At 36.5% G+C, this 21,274-nt stretch overlaps 1 protein-coding gene across 11 annotated transcripts in view; it reads right to left on the bottom strand.

The window, feature by feature from the left end:
* Positions 1–21,274, bottom strand: part of SP100 (SP100 nuclear antigen) — an 86,459-nt gene that overhangs the window by 58,904 nt on the left and 6,281 nt on the right. The gene's annotated exons all lie outside the window — the stretch shown is intronic.

The raw sequence follows: 21,274 nt of genomic DNA, 5'->3' as shown, positions 1-21,274 counted from the left end.
GTGTTGAAAATTTTAAATTACTTCTATTCCCTTGCTTTTTAGACTTATTTCTTCTTAGAAATCTTAGATTTTTGGTACATACATTAAAAATTGTGTACAAATTGTTCATAATATCTGTGCTGGTCTTAAGAACTACCAATAAAATCTCAGTTATGAAAGAAAAAATGTAATTTTATACATATTTTAAATTTTTTATGCAATTATTTTTCCTTTTTTCTCTTGCTTCCGACCATATCTTTCCTTCCTTTTCATCCACATCACTGTCCCCCATGATCCCCATATCCTTTTTAAAAACCTTATATGTATTTGTCCCTAAGTTCTCTATAAGTATATAATTCTATCTATCAATATCTATATCCTATTTACATCTTGCAGGAATTTTGTCACCATATTCTATTTATTTCATATGATTTTGTGTGTGTGTGTGTGTGTCTTTCTTTTTTTTTTTTTTTGCATTATTTGCTTTAGCTTCTGCATTAAGTTTGTCTTAGGTATTAATACATGTGAAAATCTTTTAGGTCACCTGTTATGAATCTTATTTGTTTCTTTGTTTCATTTCGTGAATGTATAGTATTCAACAACACAAAAATTCTTAGGAAAATACTTGAGAGTGGATTTAGGAAAACAGGAGAGTAAACCAAAATGAGGGCATTGTGAAAACCAGAAACTAGTGGATCCAACCCAGGAGACAGTACAGGGAAACCCAGGTAGGCTTCCCAGCAGCCGACCAAGAGAACAAACATCCCAGAATGGAGCAGGAAGGCAGAGGCTTCAGGAAGAAGGGGGCACCCGAAAGTAACACGCTCCATAGGAGCCCTGATGTGACAAAATGTGGGGAAAATTAAAAAAATTCTTATACAAAAAAATTTAATATGTTTTTTAAAATTTAAAGAAAATTAGGACTGTATAAAAACCAGAAAAGAAAGGAAATGAAATCATGGGTGAAGTAGAGATCATATTCAAAAGAAGCAACCAAAAATACTAAACGTGGGACTGGGGAGAACTTTTGGTTCTAGCTTCAAAATATAAAGGACTTGAAAGTCATCACTTCTATCCTTACAACAAGACAAAGCTGAACAAACTATAGATTCAGTACAATCCCAATCGAAATTCCAGTAAGCTCTTTTGTAATGTAGACAAACTGGCTCTAAAGTTTATATGGAAAGGCAAAAGTTGTAGAATTGTCAGCATAGTATTGAAGAAGAACAAAGTTGGAGGACTCACTATCCAATTTCAAGACTTATTATAAAACTATAGTAATCAAAGTATCATGGTATTGACATATAGATAAATGGAACTGAATAAAAAGCCCAGAAATGGACCTACGGAAATAGGATTAACTTATCTTTGAAAAGGAGTAAAGGCAATTCAATGGCGAAAGTATAGGCTTTTAAACAAATGGATATCCACATGCAAAGATCTGTGCACAGATCTTATGCAAAATTAACTCACAAAATTTAGTTTTCATGAAAATTAACTCAAGTGAACCACAGACTTAAATGTAAAATGCAAAACATAGGAGAAAATTTATGCAATCATGGATTTAGCAATGAGATTTTAGACATAACACCCAAAGCACAATCCATAGAATTAAAAATTAATAGTTTGAATTTTATTTAAATTTGAAAAATCTGCTCTGTAAAAGCCACTGTTAAGAGAGTCAAAAGATAAGACTGGGAGAAAACACTGCAAAACACATATTTGATAAGCCAGAATATACAAAGAACTCTGAAAACTAAATACTAGAAAAACAACCCAACTAAAAACAAGGGCAAAAGATATGAGCAGACATCTCACCGAAGAAGATACATAGATGGCAAACAACTATAAGAAGAGAAGCTCAATATTATTTGTCAACAGCGAATTGAAAGTGAAATGAGATATCACTACAAGCCTATTAGATTGCTTAAGATAAAAGTAAAAAACAAAACAAAACTGATTGTACCAATTGTTTGCAAGGATGCAGAGTAATGGTTACTCTCAGTTGCTAATGAGATTACAAAATGGTACAGCTCCTGAGGAAGACAGTTTGTCAGTTTTTTAAAAAGGTAAATAAAGTCTTATCACATAATCCAGTAATCAGACTCCTACATATCTACCTAACGGATTAGAAAACATATATATACACAAATGCATGCATGCAAATGCTTATAGCTTTATTCATAATTGTCAAAACCTGGAAGCAACCAAGATGTCCTTCAATAAGTCAGTGGTAAACAAAGGAATATATTCCATATAATGGATATTTATTATTCAGCCCTAAAAAGAAATAATCCTCCCCTCCTGCATGGGACATGACCTTCAGGGATGAATGTGTCCCTGGTGGCATGGGGCATGACTTCCGGGGCCAAGTCTCGTCCTGGTACCGTGGTATGGACAATACCTTCTGGACCAAAAGGGAGGAAAAGAGGCATTAGAAGATGCCTTATAAAGTGAGGCATCAGTGGCCAAGAGAGGTCAGGTGGAGCTAAGAGGCTATTCTGGAGGCAACTGTTACGCAAGCTTCAATTAGTACTCATTGCCACCATTTGCTAACCCCCTCCAGCATTCCTTCTCTTGACTCTCGAGAACACCTGGGGCTCAAACTGAGCCTCTATAAAGGCTTCATGCACTAAATTTGCTTTTCTGGAACCTCAATTTCCTAGGTGAGATAAATCCTGAAACCCAGAAGGACCAACCTTTCCAAGATAATCAAGTAATTATATCCCTCTGTCCTTTAGTGTCTACACCCTGTCTCAACATGAAGAAGTCAGGACGGGCATTGCCCAGACACCCCAATGGATTAGGAAAAGCATCTGGGGAGAAGGAGGTATAACAGACAGAATAGGATTTAACAGACAAATATGACTGCTGAATCACTATGTTAACATTCTATTTAGCCTCCATTTTTGGGAGCAGCTAGAAGGAAAAATCTGAGATGCTGGAATAGCAGCCCATGACAAACTCTGGGATCTGTTCTGTAACTATTTGTTGAAGTGTGTTTTGAAAATTATTGCTTTTTTCTTTCTTTTCTTTGTATCTATATCCTATTTTACAATTTAAAAATGTTAAAAAAAAAAAGTAAGAAGTTAGTAGGCACGAGAAGACATGGACAAATCTTGGAAGCAAATTACTATGTGAAAGAAGCCAGGCTGAAAGGCTCTGGTTTATATGATTCCACTTACATGATGTAGTAGTTAGATTCAGTTGTCAACTTGGCCAGGTGAAGGCACCTAGTTCTGTTGCTGTGGACATGAGCCAATGGTATGTGACCCTCATCTGTTGCCGATTACATCTGCAGTCGGCTAGGAGGCGGGCCTGCTGCAATGAATGACTTAATTGGCTGGTGCTTAAATGAGAGAGCACAACGTAGTACAGCCAAGCAGCTCAGCATTCCTCATCTCGGCACTCGCAGCTCAGCCCAGGCCTTTGGAGATGCAGAAAGGAATCACCCTGGGGAAAGTTGTTGGAACCCAGAGGCCTGGAGAGAAGGCCAGCAGAGACCGTCCTGTGCCTTCCCACGTAAGAAAGAACCTCAGTTGAAAGCTGCCTTTCCTCTGAAGAACGAACAAAATAAATCCCCTTTTATTAAAAGCCAATCTATCTCTGGTGTGTTGCATTCTGGCAGCTAGCAAACTGGAACGCATGACATTCTAGTAAAGACAAGACTATAGAGTTTTATAGAGTATAGTTTGCCAGAGTTTGGAATGGGGGAAGCAGTGAGGGCAGAGGGTTTAGCAGGTGGTAAAACTATTCTGTATGATACTGAAATGGTGAAAACATAACATTATGTATTTGTTAAAACCCACAGTACTTTACAGCACAACCATAGAAACCTAACTAAAATCCATTAGAATTAGGAAAAAATATTTGCCAAGGAGCAAGAATAGAAAATAAGTACATAAACCTATAATTTCTATTTAGAACAATATAATTTGAAAAGAAACAAACCAATACTTCAGATACAACAGTAAACCCAGGCATGCTTATAAACATCTGAGAGGTACAGGAATTACCCTTAGAAAACTAGAAAATCTTAGTGAAGGAAATGAAATAGGTCTAAATAAATGGACCATATCTAAGGTGTTCCCGATTAAGGAGACAGAAATTTAAAAATGTCAATCCTTCTGAAGTTTTTATGAAAGTATGGAACACTTGGAATTTGAAACCCCTTTGAAACTAGATGAAATATTGTTAATGTTTATATGTCAGAACAAACCTCTGAGTCGAGCCAAAAAAATATGAAAAAGAAAATAGCTATGGGAAGTTTTTTTTCTTAATACATTTCAATTTAAAAAATGAGACATAAAGGCATTAAAAGTCAATGTAGAAAAATATTTATAACTTGTAACAAAGGCTTAATATAGTTAATATATAAAGACTTGAACTCATTAATAAAAATGACAAACCACTCAAAAGGAAAAAAGAAAAAAAAGGATCTGAATGGGCAGTTTAGAGAAAAGGAAATCGAAATGTCCAAAAAACATATGAACACACACAAGTTAAAACATCAACAAGGGACCATTTTTGCCCATTAAATTGGCAAACACAACTTCTTAAGGGACGCCATGGAACACCTGAGAACACTCAGAAAAACAGTCCCATTAATTGCTGGTGGAGCTTGAATTGCTACATAGCCTTTTCAGAAAGGATTTGGCAGTGTCTTCTAAATTTGAAGACATGCTGAAGTGATCCAGCACTCACAGTTTGAGGAGTCTATCCTACAGAATAAATCACCTATAGAAAGGAGCTCTAGAACTTCCAGTGGCTCCCCCATTTCCCACAGAGTAAAAGCTCAGTCCTTAGAGAGTCCAAAGAGCCCCAGATGATCCAGTCCCGCTCTCCTCTTGTCTCGCCCGCCCCCACCCCCTACCCCCAACCCCCTACCCTCACCACTCTCTTCTCTCTGGCTGCACCTATTTGATGTTTTCTTGCCACACCAGTCACTTCCGGCAGCAGGAGCTTGATGCTGCCTGTTTCCTGTGCTTGCATGCTCTCTGCCTGGATATCCGTGTGCAAACCCACTCCTTCTCCTGTAAGCCCTTGGTCCAGTTCACTTCCTTTGCAAATTGCTTACTAAATCTCTGCATCTGTTTTTAGGGGTCCTAACCTGAAACAATCCGTTACCTTTGGGTGGGTTGGAGTGCAGAGGAATTGAGAGACTGTAAATTATTAGCTCTTTCAGTATATGTCGCTGGGCTATTTTACTTGTTTCGCAGAGCATGTATTAACTATGTGTTTTTTAAATTGGGAAACAAAAAGAATTTTAAATAAGAATCTGTTTATTTAAAATTATGGAATGCAGCCAATGTAGAACTCAGAAAAATGTGGTCTTAAATCAGGTATTTCAACAAAATAGAAAAAAAAAGAGAAACAAATGTATGGAAGAATAGCATATGAGGGAGAAGTTAAGACTAAACTATGAAAAATATTAATGAGGAAACAGAAAAGATGCTGAATTTAATAGTAAACAATTGAAATTAGAAAAGTGAGCAAAATAGGTACATGTGTGGCGAGAATAATCAAGAAGAGAGAAAGAAATATGGCAATCAGAAATTCAGAATGAGAGAGGCTATAGTCCAAAATACAGTTTTATTAAAGAAGATAATCCATTGTAATTATTTATTAACAATTAAAAATATAAATAAAAATGGATGATTTTCTGGGAAAATAAAGCCACTAACATGGATTTTAAAAAAGTGCCAGACTCCAATGTCACAAGCTACTTCAATCAGATGGTTAAGTATTAGATAATGCTATTGCCATTTCAATTGCTCTAGAGCAGAGAAAAGAATGTAAATCATCTCAAATTATTTTATAAAGTCAACCTAATGTAGATAGCAAAACTTAACAAAGAGAACACTGAAAGAAAATTAATTTCCTGTGTAAGTAAAAGTGCAAAACTCATGCAAGTGTTATCAAAATAAATATACCATCATGGTAACATAATAATATACCTTGACTAAAAGACTTTTTTTTCAAGAATTGTAGCAGAGATACCTTGGTATTTAGAGCCTAAGTGATGAAGATAGTAAAATCATTTCTATGGATTAGATAAAGTATTTAATAAAATTCACTAACAATTATGATTTTCATTATATCCTTAGTATTTCCATATGCTCACCACTAAAACCCATGAAATGTACACATTTCACAGTAAAGAAAGTATAAATGCTTACAAAAGATATAATAGAACTCTTGAGTTAATATATAGCATGGTATATCCCTAGGTGGAAAGAAATAATAGTGCAAAAATATTAGTTTTTGCAAATTGATCTAAATAATTAAAATCAAATGAAAATTAAAAATAAAGAGCACACATGGGCGAAAGCCTTATTAAAGTATGTTTCTAAAGACTAAAAGAATCTCATGGGCTGAGGCCAGAAAAGAAGGAGAGAGAGAAAGTGGTGGGAGGGGTCGAGTCTTCACAGCATAGCCATGAATGAATCTGCAAGACCACAGAGAGAATGGCTCTGAGGGTACCTAGGCAGAGGTGACCCCAATCAGCCTCACAAGGCTTCCTAGACCCTGCCCAAGCATTGACTGGAAGAGCAAAATGATTCTTGTATCCCCAGGTAAGGTCCATAAGTGACAGAGAAAGCTTCCAGATCTGAAGAGCCATATTAACAGGAGAATGGACATCCGAGTGCCAGAGGAACCCCAGTGTCTTGGCACCGTGTATAATTGTCTCAGAACTCTGGTACACAGGGAAAGAGGGACTGGGTAGAGGAATGAGAGTGGACACATCAGCTCAAGGGGCAGTATGTGGGGCTATGATTGGTAATTATCTGAAAGAAAAGGAAGGCCAATGCACAGAAGACCTAATTCCAAACCTTCTCCAAAAGAATATGTTAAGTAGGCTGTAGGACAGCTGCACCTTTGAGGAATAGACTGTCAGGTTTCCTCACATATAAATATGAACTTGCAACCAAGAATCATCAAATATTTGAAAAGCATAAACACCATAAAAAGAACAATATGCAACAATCAGAGAAGTAGCTTCAGAGGAAATTGAATTAATAGAGCCAACAGAACTCTATTTGGTATATTCAATAGGTTCCACAACATATGAGATAATGCCTTTTTCTATTAAATAATTTCTAAGAAATCTTGTTAATTTAAAAATTGAGTATTCAATTTAAAAAATAATGGTAGGCAAAAAGAAACTTAGGGATTAATTTAACAAGAGGGTGCAAGATTTATAAGATCAAATCTACTACAAAACACTGTTGAGAGAAATAGAGACATTCCATGTTCATGGATTGGAAGACTCAACATTTGTAAGATTATGATTCTCCCAAAATTGATCTATAGATTCAGGGCAATTCCTATTAAAACCCCAGAAGACTTTTTTGTGAGTGTGCAGAAATTGGGAAGTTGATCCTAAAATTTATATGAAAATATAAAGGACCCAGAATTGCCAAAGCAATCTTGAAAAAGGAAAACAAAGTTGAATGACTTAAACTTTTTGATTTCATAACTTATTATAAAGCTATAGTTATCAAGACAGTTGTAGTATTGCATAAAGACATGCCTATGGCTCAATGAAACACAACTGAGTATTGACAAAAGTGGCATATCGACATGCAAAGAAAGATGAATTTAGTCCCTTTCTCTCCCATGATCCACAAAAAACAACCCAAAATGGATCATAGACCTAAATGCTAGAACAGGGCCAGCTTCATGGACATGTAACCAGCGCAGTCAAACTGGGCACCACTGTTGATTGAATGTTTGGTTTTCACTGTTTTGAAATTCTTAATAATTTATGAAGAAGATGCCTGCATTTTGACCTTGCACTGGGCCTGAAAATTATGTAGCTGTGTAAAAAATAAAATTATAAAACTTTTGAAGAAAATAGTGGAGAAAATGTTTGTGACTTTGGGTTAGGTAAAGAGTTCTTAGAAACAACGCTAAAAGCATGACCCATAAAAGAATACAATTGATAAATTAGAATTCATCAAATTTAAATCATTTGCTTCAAAAGACAGACAGCCTCGAGAAAATGAAAAGACAAGCACAGACTGGGTAAAAAATACTTGTCAATCATATTTCTAATGAAGGACTTGTATCCAGACTATGCAAAGAACTCTTATAAGTTAATAATATTAAGACAGAGTAATTTGGGCAGTGAACAAAGGAGTATTTGCAAAATCCCCCCGTGGGGTTAGGGAGAAAGGAGGAAATATTTAACTTCCCTATTTGGAGACTCACTGATATTCTCACAAAGAGTGCAGACAACCAAATCAATGGACCAAGCCCTTGATCTTGGGGTTCACCCCTATGAAACTTATTCCTGCAAAAGATAGGCTAAGCCTACTTATAATTATTCCCAAGAGTCACCACCAGAGAACTTCTTTTGTTGCTCACATGTGGCCTCTCTCTCTACGCCAACTCGGCAAGTGGACTCACTGCTGGGACATGACTCCCAGAAGTATAAATCTCCCTAGCAATGCGGGACAGAACCCACAGGAGGAGCAGGGACCTGCCTACGTGGGATTGGAAAGACTTCTCTACCAAAAGCAGGCAGAGAGAAATGAGAGAAAATAAAGTTTCAGTGGCTGAGAGATTTCAAAGAGTCAAGAGGTTATCCTGGAGGTTATTATTATGCATTATATAGACATCCCTTTTTAGTTTATGGCATATTAGAGTGACTGGAGGAAAGTGCCTGACACTGTTGAGCTGTGTTCAATGTCCTCAATTCTTGAAGACAATTGTATAACAACACAGCTTTTACAGTGTGACTGTGACTGTGAAAACCTTGTGTCTGATGCTCTTTTTATCCAGGGTATGGATAGATGAGAAAAAAATAAGGACAAAAAATAAATAAATAATGGGGGAGGGAGATAAGGGGTAAAATAAAAAGGGGGGGATAGATTGAAATACTAGTGGTCAATGAGAGGGAGGCGTAAGGGATTTGGGATGTATGAGTTCTTTCTTTCTTTTTATTTCTTTTTCTGGAATCATGCACAAATTCTAAAAAATGATCATAGTGATAAATACACAACTATGTGATGATATTGTGAGCCACTGATTGTACACCATGCGTGGACTGTATGTGTGTGAAGATTTGTTAATAAAAATATGCAAAAGAAACTAAATCTAACGTGCTGAACTGGGTTGAATCCTACAACAGAAAATGGACATTGATGGAAACGTGGGTGAAATCTGAATAAAGTCTAGGGTTTAGTAAATAAAAAAATAAATAATAATACAACCAATCCAATTAAAAATGGTCAAATGATTTGAAAAGACACTCCACCAAAGAACAAATATGAATGGTTAGTAAGTTTATGATTGAATAACTTCAACATCACTAGTCACTAGGAAAATGCAAATTAAAACCACAGTAAGATATCAGTTTCTGCCACTAGGGTGGCTAGAACCACAGTAACAAGTTTTAGTGAGGATGAAGGCAAACTGGAATCCTCTTACATTGGCGGTAATGTAAAATGATGCTTCAGAAACTTTGTTAGATAGTTTCTTAAATAGTTAAACATAGCTTTACCATATGACCCACCAATTCCACTTGTAGTTATCTACCTAAGAGATATGAAATACAGTCCACCCAAAGACTTAAATGCAAATGTTCATGGTAGTAGTATTCAGAATAGCACAAAGTGGGATCACTCCAAATGTCCATTAACTGGTGAAAGGATAAATAAAATGTGGTAAATGGAATACTAGTCAGCAAAACAATGGAATACTGATACCTGCTACAATCTGGATGAACCTGAAAAACATTGAAAACATTAAGTGAAAGAAGCCAGATGCGTAATACCATTTATTGTATGTTTCCATTTATACGAATGTGCAGAAAAAGCAAATCTATAAAGAAAGTAGATTTGTGGTTGGTTGTGGCAGGAGCCTGGAAACAGGAATTGACCTCCATTGGGCAGGAGGGAACTGTTAGGGATAAAGAAAAGGTTCTAATATTGTGATATTTCACAAATGTGTAAATCTACTAAAAGCCAGTATTAGGTGAATTTTATTGTAATTTATGTAAATTATATACGTTAAAAAATAATGGTAAGTGGGTTAAATACAAGAATAGACCCAGCTGAAGAGTGACTCCTGTGGAAGGTTTTACTCTGGATTCTTTGAAAATGCAAGAAAATCTAAAACAAAAGAGACCATTGGAGATATTAAAAAATTAAGACATGTATTCCATAATCAGATGTTTCAACATTCTCCCTTCAAGAATTCAAGAAGGAAAGAAAAGAAAGAATAAGAACAAGGAAACAAAATCAAATGAGGAAAAAAAATTCCCAGAACTGAAGCTAGATCTGTCAATAAAAAGGACTATCAAATGCAGAGAATGAATGTTTAAAACCCATCTCTAGAAACAGTGAACATCAAGGATGAAAAAGCAAATCCTAAAGTTTCCAGAAAGTAAGAACAAATTACTTATAAAGGAGTGAAACCCTAACTGAAGTTAGATTTTTCATATGTGAAACTGAATGCAGAGAAACAATTTTAAAAACTCCAAAGTTTTAAGTGAAAAATCATTTTGAACTTTAATTCTAAGCACATAAACACTCATTCAAGTATGAAAGTGAAATAGAGATATCTTTAGACCAAGAACTCAGAAAGTTTGTTGGGGGCATGAGAAAATAGTAGAGAAATAAAGTTACAGCTTTTAGCTTAGCAAATAACTCCAGACTTTGAGAGAAAAATAGAAATCTAAGTATGTTTATTAAAAATTTAACTTTAGTTGAAAAAATAAGAAGGCATAATTTCTAATGTACTAGAGGGAAAAATATGTAGCAAAGATAATGCAAGCAATCCAAAGATAGGTAAGAAAGAAGATGGGAGAGCAATAAGAAATCTTTGTAAATATGAAATTAAAAACCAAGATAGCAAGAGGAAATACAAACATAATAGGGACCAAATTAAATGTTAATGGAATAAATTGACATAAAATATTGAGATACCTAATTTGGATTAGGTATCTATTCCTTTCATAAGAAACACACAAATAATAAAACCAGCAAGATTGAAAACAAAGGAATTGGAGAAGACATACCTGGCAAATGCAAACTAAAAGACAGTTTTGCAGCAAAATTAATATCAGAAACAGATAGAATTTACACTGAAAAGCACTGCAAAGAACATAGAAGAGTATTTCATACTGATAAAAGTTATACTGTGCTAGAAGATATAGTAGGTCATGAGCTGTAAGAAAACAGCTTCAAAATATTTAATGGAGAGTCTGAGGGAGGTGCAAGGAAAATTTTAAAATCCACAATTGTATTAAGAAATGTTAATACATCAATATAAGAAATTGGCAAATTGAGCAAACGAAAGTAAGGGCTAAAAGATTCGAATAAAATAATGAGCAATTTTAATTAGACATTAAAGCAAATGCTCCAATCGTTTCAGCACATTAAAAAAAATCTGACATTTTTGAGGGCTTACTCAACACCAGACCTTTTTCAAAGAGTTTAAAACTTGGGATAACTCGTCCTTCCCATGACCCCTGTCTGGTGTGGTGTCAGATATGAGTCTGTCGGTCACTACACTATACTGCTTTTCAAAGATGCAGGAGCTTAAGAAATGAGCACATATCACGCCACAAAAGAAATAACCATAGACTCTAAAAGGCAGAAATCTTAGTGAACACATATTCTAATCCAAAGCGATAAGATCAGAGTGAATAACAAAAGAACAATAGTAGATCGGTCATTCGATCTATCCACTAAAAATTTTAAAAGCTCCTTCCAAACACGTGTTAGGCGAGAGAGCAGCTCAAGACAGAAATTTAAAATGCTTGAGAAATAAACTCCAATTTAAAGACTACATATGAAAACCCAGGATGTTTCCAAAGAGACACAGTGGTGAACATTCATGACCTAAAATAAAAACATTGATATATAAAAATTGTTTTAAATAAAGATATTAGAAAAAGAAAACAAGGTAATCCCCCCAAACAACTCAAAGAAAAGAAATAGCAAAGAACATATCTATAGAAATATAATAAAGGAAAGTGGGATTTAACTAAACCTACAACAAAAGAGTAGAGGATCTATAAAACCAAAAGGTATTTTTTTGAAAAGACCAGTAAAATGGAAAGTCTGGGCAATTTTTTGAGAAAAAGGACATAAACTGGCGATGTGAGGAATAAGGAAAAGAAATATATCCAGATCAGGAACAGATTAAAATGCTATAAAAGAGATCCTTCTACAAATTTCTATTGATAAATATGACAATCCAGGGTAAATAAATACTTTTAGGAAAATATAAATGATCAAAACTGGCTCTAGAAAACTAAAAATAAAAAAAAATAAAAATATAGAAAAGACCAAAAAAACTGGCCTTAGAATCTGCATGAGAACTAAGTAGAACTAAAAGTAATAGAAGATGTTTATGATATGCTTAAAGACCTATCCTGCTCTTGACTTCTCAGCCCACCTCCCACTCCCACAGAGGCATCAATTTCAAAGTTTTATAGATAATTTCCAGCAATCCTCCAAGGAACTAGATATATTAAATAAACCAGTCTAATACAGTTTAAGAAATTCCTTATCACCTCAGATTATTTCATGAGGCTACTATCACTCTACGATCAAAAGCAAACACACAAAAAATGAAAATTGTATGTCAATGCCACTTATAAACACATAAAGCAAAAATCCCATAAAATTTTTAGTAAGCTTAATACAGGAATGGATGAAAAAAATTGTATGACATGACCAAGTAGTCATTATTTCAGGAATTCCAGGACAGGTCACATTAGAAAATCTGTTTATGCTTTTGGTTAAACCCAGTAGATTGAACACACCCACATTTATCTGTGCTCCCTCTGAAACCTACTCACCAGTCAACAAGCAGCACCTCTTAACAGAACTTTACTCAGGTATTAGTGTCTCATTCTTAAATGTGAATGGACACCTGGTGAATGTTGCAGGGAATTTTTGAGAACAAACGAGCAATGGGGTAGGATCTGGGAAGAAATTTTGAAGAAGCTTACACTGAGCAGAACCTTGGTAAAAACAGAAGGAAACTAAAAAAAATCTTTGACTATCATCCTCACTGCTATGCAAAATATTAGATTCATAAAACAGAACAGGATGCTTATAAAAAAGAAACAAAACAATAAAGAGCTTTTGGAAATTAAATATGTGGTGGTAGAATTTTTAAATTCACTAGAGGAAAAAAGACAGAAAGAAAAAGGCCTCTTAAGTCCAAATTTAGATTGTAAATAGGCATTTAAGAAGTAAACTGTTGTCTGAAATTTACATGAATTTCTTGTGAGCAAAGGAGGAAATAGTTGAATTCCCAATTTTTCAATCTCAAAGATTCTTTTCAGAGTGTTTGTCAGAGTACTGCATGGTGTCTCAATGTATATAGACCTTCTAATCATCTGTTCTAAACCAGAGTAAGCTTGAAAAAATCTGTTAAAGTAGCACAGTGTGAAAATTTACATTTGATCATCAGACCTTGAAAATAGTTTGAACTCTAAAATAAAAATCATTTGAGTGAAATTCAGTAGCCCTTAAAATGAGTATCATTACTGAGACTTCTTCCTAAGGAATTTACTAAGCTAGGTGTGTTTAACTTAAGAGGTATAACCAGGTGTGACTAAAATATAATAAAAATTCATGTTGTTTATGGAAATTTTAGTGACAAACACACAGCATTTGGAAAGTCTACAGGATGTCTCCTGTCTAGGAAATTCCATTTTGTTAGCATGAGATAGAACATGTGGAAAACCAACTAAAAGTGCTTTTGCATTAAAAGCTGCCATCAGATTGTAAATTCTTCATTAATTATACATTTTGTATTAAATGTATTTCAAAGTATTAAGAGAGCATAGGGTGTTTGGTTTTGGTTTTTACAGTTCTGGTTATTTATGCATTGTTTTGTTACAGTAAGTGCTGCAGACAAGTCCAAATGCTGTGATACTGACAAGTTTAGAACAGCACAAAGAGATGTTTGTTTTTTTTTTAAAGTGGGCTACTCTGTAGACAGTAGGAAAGAATCTGTTCCTAAAGTCGAGGTATGAATTGAATGAATTAAAATTTTAGCTTAGTGTTAGCAGCTATTTAAGTGGAGCCAGGCATCCTGAAACATGATCTGACTTTTTTTTAAATATCATTTTGGTGATAATATTTGAACAAACAAATGATTTTAACTTTGCAGCTCGGTAGTTTAGGTAGTTTTAATTTATTTATGAAAATTTATCCATTTCTCATATGTAGTTTTTAAAAAGATAAAATGAATTTACGTATATAAATTATATTCCCCAAATTTACTGTATGTGGATTTATATTCATTTTTTCCTGTTTTCAGAATTGAAACATATTTAATTTCAAATTCAAATAAAGTATTTTAAATGGTTTCATTATAAAAAAATTCACTAGAGGAAAAAAAGATAGAGCTGAGAAAAACTGATGGTTGAATCCAAAAAAAAAGAGATAAAAAAATGGCAAGAAAACAACGATAAAAAAGGAACAGTCTAGAGGATCAACTCAGGAGATTGCCAGTCCAACTAAAAGGAATCCCAAGAGATAGAAAAGAGAAAGCAGAAGCAAGGACATTGTCCAAGAAATATTGCAAGCAAAATTCTTAGAAATGAAATGAGTTCATTTCCAATTTGATAGGGCACTTGACTACCATAGTGGAAGAAATGAAACCTAAACCCACATTGAGATAAATCATCATGAAATTTCAGAGTCAATAGATTAGAAAAGAACTGAAAAGGTCAAGAGAGCCAAAACGGTGAAATAAAAAAGGTGATATCAGACTTCTCATCAGCAGCACTGAAAACAGCAAGACAATGAACTAAATTAATTTTTGAGAACTTTATAGTCACAAAATTATTACACGAATATGAAGATAAAAATAAAAGACAATTTTTCCAAACATGAATGATCTTAAAAATATTTGTATACATCTTTCTTAGGAGGCTACTGGATAATGTGCTAAACTAAACTGAGGGTGTGTATAGAAAAAGAGGAGCACAGCTTAGAAAAGAGGGCAAGCATCAGGATGTCAGCTTTCGCTGCCTAGATATGCCAGCATTAATTGGAGCAGGAGCACGGAGAGTTGCAGGGTGGATGTCTCCAAGAAAATAAAATAGAATTGATAAAATAATATATTTGACCATATTGAGAAGAATTTTACAATTCTGAGGAAGAGTTTGGGAAGAATTAGAAATGGGGCCACAGAAAATGCAAGCAAATATATAACAAGTGAATAGTTACTTATTGGGGACAAGGGTTACACTGGAAAGGAAATATGATCCTAATATATTACATGGTTTAGCTATAAATAATATTGACGTAGTCATAATAGTGATAACACCGACTATTGAATAACTCCAAATTGTGATGCATTACAAGAATGGGAGGAAGTGAGATGTTTTAAGAGAGCTAAAACTTCATTTATTCACATAATAGTGACATCTTTTAATATTCCCTCTCCCACAAACCTTTGGCCCCCTCCTCTTGGATCTTCAATTCTTCTATCTTTTTACTGTCTCTAACTACTTCTTTGTCCTCACTACTTTTTTAATTGTGCTGGTTTGAAATTGTTATATACCCCAGAAAAGCCATTTTTTCTTAATCCTGATCCAATATTCTAGAGTCAAACTCTTAATTAGATTGTTTCCTTGGAGATATGTCACCCCAATTGTGTGTGTGACCTTTTGATTAGATTATTTCCAAGGAGATGTGGCCCCACCTCGTTCGAGATGGGTCTTGATTAGTTTACTGGAGTCCTTTAAGAGTTCACTGAGAAAGAAAGACTTCAGAGCCAACACAGACTCAGACATTTGGAGTCACTTGGAGTCATGACAGAGTTGCTTGAATAGCCAATACAGAGAAGCTGAGATGTATGTGTTTTGAAAATCAGAAGCCTCAGGAGATGCCAGGAGCTGGGAGAGCCAACAGAAGCTGGACAGGAACCAGAGCCCAGCAGACATTGCCATGTGCCTTTCCATGAGATGCTAAGCAAGCCAGAACCTGGAGCGAGCCAAAAGAAGCTAAGAGAAGAAATCCAGAGTTGTTCCCAGAGAAACTAAGAAAGGACCAGCAGATGCTGGCCATGTGCCTTCCCGTGTGCAGAGGGAACCTGGATGCCATTCAGCCTTTCTTTGGAGTCATGGTATCTTACTCTTGTTAATGTCTTAATTTGGACATTTTTAAGGCTTTAAAACTATAAACTTGTAATTTAATAAATCTCCTTAATAAAAGCCATTCCATTTCTGGTATGTTGCATTCTGCCAGCATTAGCAAACTAAATACTGACCCAGATAAAACCAGTAGCCTATGTTATCACCCAAAATTCTCAACCATGGCTGCTTTTTAGAATAACCTGAGGCTGTTTCAAAATTCATGGTGCCCAGGTTACTCCTGGGAGTGGGATCAGTAATTTCAAAGTTGTCCTTTGTTGAAGTCTCGTTGGAGAACTGCTGTCAAAAGCTGTCTCTTACGCCCATCTCAGTTTCCTTGTTCGTACCTCCTCCTATTGAATTTATCTCACAAATCCCTAACCCTGGATAAAACCGACTTGCCTCCTCTTCCACTCATCTAAACCCAAGCTATCAGGAGAAAAATACTTGTGTGCTAACATCTCTCTGTTTAATTATATGATCGTTAGGCTGAATTGAACTCTCGCCCCTGTACATTTCTACACCAGCCTAATTTGTATCTGTACCCATCTGCCTTCCCTCCTGTTGGATGGATGGAATGTCCTGCCCACCTGCTTTCTATCACCTCTCCCCTACTCAGGCATAATATTGTACTCCGCACTTTCTCCTGTCCTGTCACTTTTTTCTTCTCCCCTGGAATGTTCCATTAAACACCCAGACTTACTCAGATATCTATTTCAAGATCTCCTACATCTTACTTCCTCCTCAAATTACTTCTTTTCTGTTGCCATTTCTATAAAAACCCTGTGAGATTATCTAATATTCACTACCACTACTTTCTCACCTCTTAATCTCGCCGAAACCCATTCAAGTGTTTTTTCCCTGCTAATGGTATACTGGACCCTTTGGATTTACGTCTTCATTCAGCTCCACACGGCCAAGTCCAAAAGCCCATCCTCAGGCCTCATCTTAGTCTCTCGGCAACATTTTATACCTTGTTCACTTCTTTCTTCTTGAAAGGCTGTCTCCTTTTGGCTTCTGCAATACCATGTTTCTGTGGCTTTCCTGCTACCTCCCTGGCCACTCCAACTCTTCCTGCACACACTGGAGAGGCCCAGGGCCAGTCCTCCGATCCCTTCTATTCTTCCCCACGTGACCTTTATTTCTGTCCTTCAATACCAGCTACACACTGACAATTCCCAAATGCCTATCTTTTATATTTAACCATCTCTTGACCAGTAGACTCAGACTTAATCAGTGATTTCTTGATTGTCCAGCTCCCCAATACTGTTTGTTCTCTAGTTCTCCCAATATAGAGCATAGCAAATACACGTAATGCTTACTTTATGCTAAGCATCATTGCAGGCATTTTACAAATATTATCTTGTGGAATCCTCACAGCCACCATGAGGTATCAATTATTATTATCCCATTTTACAGATGAAGAAACAAAGACTCAGGGATGTTAAGCAATCTGCCCAAGGCTATTCAAGAGTAGAAGAAGGCTTTGAACTCAAGCTGTCTGGCTCTAGATGTCAGACACTTTGATTACTACACAATATTCCCATTTTAGCCAATGACAACTCTATCTTTGGTGTTAAGAAAAATACATTCAGAGTCTTTTTTGACCCAGTTTTAGTGTGCCAGGGCTACTACAACTGACACCACAAGCTGGTTGGCCTAAATAACAGGAATGTATTGTCTCACAGTTTTGGAGGCTAGAAGTTCAAAACCAAGGTGCTGGCAGGATCTGGTTCCCTCCAAAGTCAGGAACATGTGGTGGTGGGGGGGGGGGGCTGGCTGGCTGGCAATCCATAACTTCACCTCTGCCTTTGTCACCTAATGATTTATCTTCTCTTTCCTTATCTGGCTTCTCCTGGCTGAGTGCATGAAATTTCCTCTGCTCATAAGGACTTCGGTCATATTGGATGAAGGCCCACCCTGCTTCAGTTTGGCCTCATCTTAACAGTATCTTCACAGAGCCCATTTATACATGAGTTCACACCCGTGGGATTGGGAATTAGGAGTCCTTTCTCTCACCCCTGACACTAATCCATCTGAAATTTCTCTTAGCTCTTCTCTCACCCCTGACACTAATCCATCTGAAATTTCTCTTAGCTCTGCCATAGAATATATCCAGTATTCCACTCCTTTTTTTTTTTTACATCTATTTTACCAACCTAGTCCCAGCCACCAGCATCTTTTGCCCTGGACTATTGCGATAGCTCTAAATAGTCTCCTTCCACCCTTGCCACATTCCAGCTGTTCCCCATTGACCAAGTGTAAGCAAAGAGATCTTTTGAAAGCTTAAGGCAGATCATTTCACTCCTCTGCTAGAAATCTCCCAGTGGCTCTTCATCCTTCTTCAATAAAATTTGTCTGACCATGACCTCTTAAGAACCAATAAGGTCTGCCTCTTGGTAACTTTCCATATTCATTTCCTACCACTCCTCTTCCAGCTCCCTGTTCTTCAGACACTCCAAGCATTTTTCTGTACTAGGACTTTCATTGGCTGTTCCCGCTGCTTAGACCATGATTTTGTCAGGTATTGGCATGGTGCTTTTCATCAATTCACAGAAAGTTCTGATCTAACATTAACCCCCCAGAAAGCCCTCCCATGACATCCGGTCTAAAATAGTACCCTCATTACTTTGAATCCATGCACCTCATGGCTTTTTTCCTGATAGGCTTACCATTTTTGTACATTAAATTACATGTTTATTTGCTCATCTGTTTGTTATTTGTCTCCTCATTGGATGTCATCTTCATGGGAGCAGGTACTTGGTCTGCTTTGTTCACCATTACATCACCCCACATAACCCAGATCTTGGAACAGAGAAGGTGTCAGGAAGTATTTGTAAATGAATGAATAAAGAGAAAGAAGAATATATAAGAGAACATGATTAGAATTCTGAGGATGGGAAGAGCATTGTTAAAGCAATACTCAAGGAGGAAAATTTTGATAAGCTTGAGTATATAAAATTGTTTTAAAATGTGATTCGTGGGTAAAGATGGGAGGTGAAACAAGATTGTAGAATACTCTTGTTCAGTACCTATGCAAAAAATTCTACACCCAAATTCATTAGGGAGTAGGATGAAATAGCTTGAAGCAGACCTGAAGTCTAAAATACAGAAAAGCTAGAAAAGCTGTATAAAACACACAAACCCAAAACCCACATATATTGTTAAAATATTTTTATTGGGATGTATCCACATATATACAGTCCAACCATATTATACAATCAATGGCTCACAATATCTTCGCATAGTTGTATCTTCCTCCCATGATCATTTTTAGAACATTTGCATCACTCCAGAAAAAGGAAAAAAACCAAAACAAAACTCATACATCCCATACCTCTTACCCCTCCCTGTCATTGACCCACAGTATTTCAATCTACCCAATTTTTACCCTGTATCTCCCCCTTTAGTTATTTATTTTTTATCCTTATTATCTTACTCATCTGCCCATACCCTGGATAAAAGGAGCGTCAGACACAAGGTTTTCATAATCACAGTCACATTGTAAAAAATTTTATCTTTATACAATTGTCTTCGAGAACCAAAGCTACTGGAACACAGCTGAACAGTTTCAGCTACTTCCCTCCAGCCACTCCAATACACCATAAACTAAAAAGGGATATCAATATATCCCTTATGCATTCATAAGAATAACTTCCAGGATAACCTCTCAGTTCTGAAATCTCTCAGCCACTGAGTCTTTATTTTGCTTATTTCTCTTTCCCCCCTTTTGGTCTATAAGGTTTTCTTGTTCCCATGATGCTGGGTCCCAGCTCATCCCCAGGAGTCAGGTCCCATGTTACCAGTGAAATTTACACCTGACGGAGTCTTGTCCCACTTAGGGGGCAGAGCAGTGAGTTCACCTGCCAAATTGGCTTAGAAAGAGAGGCCACATTTGTGCAACAAAAGAGGTTCTCTGGGGGTGACTCTTAGGCATAATTACCAGCAGGTTTAGCTTCTCCTTTGCAGAAATAAGCTTCATAGGGGCGAGCCCCAAGATCGAGGGCTCAGCCTATTGAATTTGTTATCCCCACTGCTTGCGAAAACATAAGGAATTCCCCAGATGGGGAAGTTGACTATTTCCTCCTTTCTCCCCAGTGCCCCGAGGGGACTTTGCAAAATACTTTTTTATTCTCTCCCAAATTATTCTGGGATATGTCCAGCATCACACTAGCCTGTATCAACCAACAAGATCTCATGCTGTATTCAAGATTCCATGTAATTATGGTATTCAGGTAAACTGACCATACAAATTAAATTAGACAATGTGCCACCCAAAATACAAATTTGCACCAAATAAACATTTCTCCTTTTGCTCTTGCACAGACGTTGCTATGTGAAAATGTGGGCTATATCATCTTTAACCAGCATTCAAATTTACCTTAGTCTGTTCAGATCAGCTTCATTCATGTTCTTAGACGAAGTCTGAACACTTTTTCAGCATTTTAAACAGTTGCTAAATGGGATAATGCTGACTTTCATAGCTTCAGAGCTCTAACTCTGAGTCTCAGGTGTCATAGAAATACCCAAAGTTCCAAGGGACAACCAGGTTATATATATAAATAGCTAAGTATTTCCGAATTTAGAAATATCAGTTACAACCTTTAAATATATATGTGACTATTCCAAGAGCTTACAATCTAGAAACCTTTACAATAGGCCCCAACCTGATAACCCGTGCCCTCAACTTCAATTTTCTGAGCAAAACCCATATTTTAAAAGACATTAAAAAGCTATAGAAAGGAGTGCTCGGGTGGTTCAGTAGTGAAATGCTTGCCTTCCATGCAGGAGACCTGGGTTCGATTCCTGGGCTATGCACCTCTCTAGAAACAACACAGACTGGAGGTACTAACTTGCTAAGCACAGGAGAACTTCACAGAGGAAGCAAGGACTGTAGTTGTTCTTTACCAGCAGGGACATTTGCTGGTTGTGGGTGCAGAGGCTGAGAATCTGTGCTTGGACAAGGCAGAGGAGTGCTGCTGGGAGCAGAGAAAACAGAAGCGCTTGTGATATTTGTACAGGGCTGGAGTGAGATGGCTCCTCAAGGAGACTTGAGGGGGTCTCGACACACTGCCAGTTGCCCCTCAAGAAATTTGTGAAGTTTTACAGGGCAGGAGCCTAGAGAACCCTATCAGTAGCCTCTAATAAGCAAACCAGAATGTTCTGCAGGCTCACAGGGCT

Source organism: Tamandua tetradactyla, chromosome 3 (assembly GCF_023851605.1).
Source record: "Tamandua tetradactyla isolate mTamTet1 chromosome 3, mTamTet1.pri, whole genome shotgun sequence".
NCBI lineage: Eukaryota > Metazoa > Chordata > Mammalia > Pilosa > Myrmecophagidae > Tamandua > Tamandua tetradactyla.
The sequence above is the reverse complement of the archived record's forward strand: the minus strand, read 5'-3'. Positions and strand labels throughout refer to the sequence as shown.